General features: G+C 56.7%; 1 protein-coding gene across 1 annotated transcript in view; it reads right to left on the minus strand.

The window, feature by feature from the left end:
* Nucleotides 1–3,165, minus strand: part of TWF2 (twinfilin actin-binding protein 2) — a 12,526-nt gene that overhangs the window by 2,513 nt on the left and 6,848 nt on the right. The window lies entirely within an intron of this gene.

Here is a 3,165-nt window from a genome sequence, read left to right on the forward strand (position 1 = left end):
TCTTCTTTTCCCTCCCACTGATAGAGAAAAGGAAGAAAAACCAAAGCATGCCAAGAGAAACAGGAATTTAAGCTCACATCTCAAAACCAGCTCGGCAGTGCCAAAGCGCACGTCGCGACAAGGCTGCCCTCTGGTACAGCAGCCCCGCAGAGCGCCCGCGCCCTGGGGAGATGATGGGCCTGGGTGCCTGGGGCAGAGCATGCAGAAAAACACCACCGGGAGAAGGAGAAACCAGGCATCAAGCAGGCAGAGCAGCCTACCATCTCGGTGCTCGAGTCCTGGGAACAGGAATCCTGCGAGCGTGGGGAGAGGAGACACACAGTCAACGGCACCCCGCGTGGGGACAGAGCGGGGGGCTCGTGTGAAACAAGAAGGGGCGGGGGGCACACGGAGATGGCGGGAGGATGGAGGTGTACCATCGCTCGGCTGGAGGCCAGGGAAGGCAGGTCGTGGCAGTGTGGGCAGAGAGGGCAGCAAAAAATGACACGGGAGACATCAGCGCTGGGGCGGAGTGGGAGCCCTGAGCCCAGCAGCCCTGAATGAGCATCTCCACCAACATCCTCACACAGAGCCCATCTCTGCCCCAGCTCCTGCCAGCTCCCCAGCCAGGGTGGCCCCAACCCAGCGTGTGGAGGAGTTACAGCTCCAAGCCAAGGTCTGGAGGAGTTCCAGCAGGAACAGCAATAGATTTTGGGCTATTCTTTGCCAAACAGCATATATTAAAGGTTTGGCGGGGGGGAAAATGCCCAAGTCTCTATCCTTGGCAAGGATCCTGGAGGATGAACAGGGCGTGAAAGCACAGCGCTCGGGAAATAATTGCTCAAGGGGTTTCCGGTGCCGGAAAGAGGGCAAGAGGTCCAGCTGACCTCCAAGCTCTGCTGTCCTACCAGCCCCCGAGGTGCCCTGCCACCAGCAAGGGCCCGAGGGCAAGCACGCAGGCATTCAGAGGACACACACAAGCTGGCCTGGTCCTACCCTGTGGAGAGGTGCAGCGCGAGGATGTTACCACTCCCAACAGCTCCAGATCCTCATCTTTCTGCCTCGTAAATGCAAGGAGGCTTGGAGGGTTATAGCAAGACCAGAGAGACCTCAAGCTGTGACACGAAGCACGCTGAAGTCCAAAAATCCCAAGAGGTGGAAAGTTGTCCTAGCAACGTCAACTCCCCCATATACCTCTGCATTTTCTACTCCTTTCCTCTTCAACAACATTCAAAACTGGGTCACTGAAACACGCCCCAGGGCACGGCCCAGGAGCCACACATGGGACAGCCAAGCACGTGCTGGAGCCTGTCCCCCTAGTCCTGCTGGCAGCAGGCTTGGAAGAGGGGTTGGTTTATCTCCTTTTCTCTGGGTTTGGTTTTCCCCTCTTTCCTCACTGCTGGCACGGTGCTGATCTGGGGTAGTTCCTCTTAACTCCTCCCCCAGCTCCAAAGCTGCCTTCCTCTTCCCCATGGCCCCATCGATGTGACATGCCTGGCTCCTCTTCCTGCTTCGGAGCCTGCGACGCTTCTAGAAAGACTTCCCACTCGTGGGTGTTAAGGTAGCCCGATGCCAAATGCAAAGCCATTTCTTAGCCCACAGTCTGCTGACAACTTCCAGATCAGTAAAGCTGGAGACAGTTTCCAGCTATTTAAAATAGACATATTTTAAGCAAATGGCAAATTTTTGTGAGCTCCCACCTAGCTATCAAGAAGGAGGGTAGCTCATGACATTGCCTCTGTCCATGCAGTCCTCAAACCACAAGGGAAACTTGGTTCACGCAGCCCAGAGCCTGCTTTTCCAAAGGCTGGGCACCCTCCTCGGGACGTACAATCTGGAGTCCTTCCCATCTCGGTGTAAAAGGCCGTTGTGCTGGCCCTGAAGCCACTGCCTCACCTGTCCTGCTTTGCTGCTGCCCTGACCCCTCTGCACTCGTGTGGTGGTTGAGGAGGATCACAGGGAGCTTCTACCAGCCAGAAACGCAGCCACCTTCGGGGTGAAGACTGCAAACCAGGTCGGTATCTCGAAGGGTTGGCATCAAGAGCACGAGAGGAGAGCTGCACCACCAGCAGCAGCTCCAGGAGAGAGGCACAGACAACAGAGCAGTTGTAAGCTGGTGGCTTTTAAAGAAACAAGGTCCCTTCTGACACCTCCAAAATCCCGACAAACTGGTTGAACCCAGGGGGACACGCAGGGTCCTGAACCGGTGGCAACGCGCACATTGTGTGCAAGGACCCGGCAGCTCTAGGCAACGTGCCAGGCTGATGGCACTGCTGTACCGAGAGGGATGCCACAGGTTGCGAGCTGCTCCCAGACAGCCCCTCTGCTTTGGGTGGCTCCAGAAACCCGCGTGAAGCTGCATTTACTGAGTCGTGAGTTTCCCTGCCCTGGGGACATGAGTGTGGCACCCGGCACCTGAGCTGTAGCTCCCACTGCCTCCTGCTCTGTGCCCAGGGATGTGTGGGTGCAGCCCCCATGGAGGACCAACATGCAGATCCTTCCGCACACCCCTTCCCCCAGCTCACCAACTTCCCACCTTTAAATCCACAGGCAAAAATATACCCATTTTCCTCTCTTTCTAAATGACAGTGACTGCTCCCCGTGGCCTGGGCTGACACAGAGGACAGCAGGCCTTTCAAATAACTCCCAACCAAACCAAACAGCGTCTCACAATGGCAAGGGTGGGAAGCCGAGCACGGCAGATTAACCAGAAAACAAGCACCATGAGAACCAGCTATGTGGGCACTTGACCCTGCAAGACACAGCTCCCCCAAAACTACTTAATCCTGCAGCACTGGCCAGTCAAGATGAGAACACAAACACCCAAAGGTGTCAAACAAGCCACAGAGCCACTGTCAGCACCCATTTCTCTCTTCTCCATGTGTGAGCATCACCTTGAACCCCCCTGCACAAACCCTACCCAGCCCCTCCAGGCTGGGAGCTGGGACAACCACACCAAGGCCCGTGCAGACCACCTCTTGGTGGCATCTCCCAAATGTCCCACAGCTCCACCGCCCCCAGACCTGCTTTGGCACCTCCTGCCTCATCTTGGCCACTCATTAATGCCCTCAGGCTGATGGGCTTTGCATCTCCCAGGCATGTCCTGATCCACCTGGGAGCCCCACAGCCCCGGCACAGACAGGAGAGAGATGGATGCTCCTCTAGAGAGGAAGGTTTTCCACAGCA

The sequence above is a fragment of the Buceros rhinoceros genome, unplaced genomic scaffold, assembly GCF_000710305.1.
Source record: "Buceros rhinoceros silvestris isolate BGI_N320 unplaced genomic scaffold, ASM71030v1 scaffold14216, whole genome shotgun sequence".
In the NCBI taxonomy this organism is placed as follows: Eukaryota; Metazoa; Chordata; class Aves; order Bucerotiformes; family Bucerotidae; genus Buceros; species Buceros rhinoceros.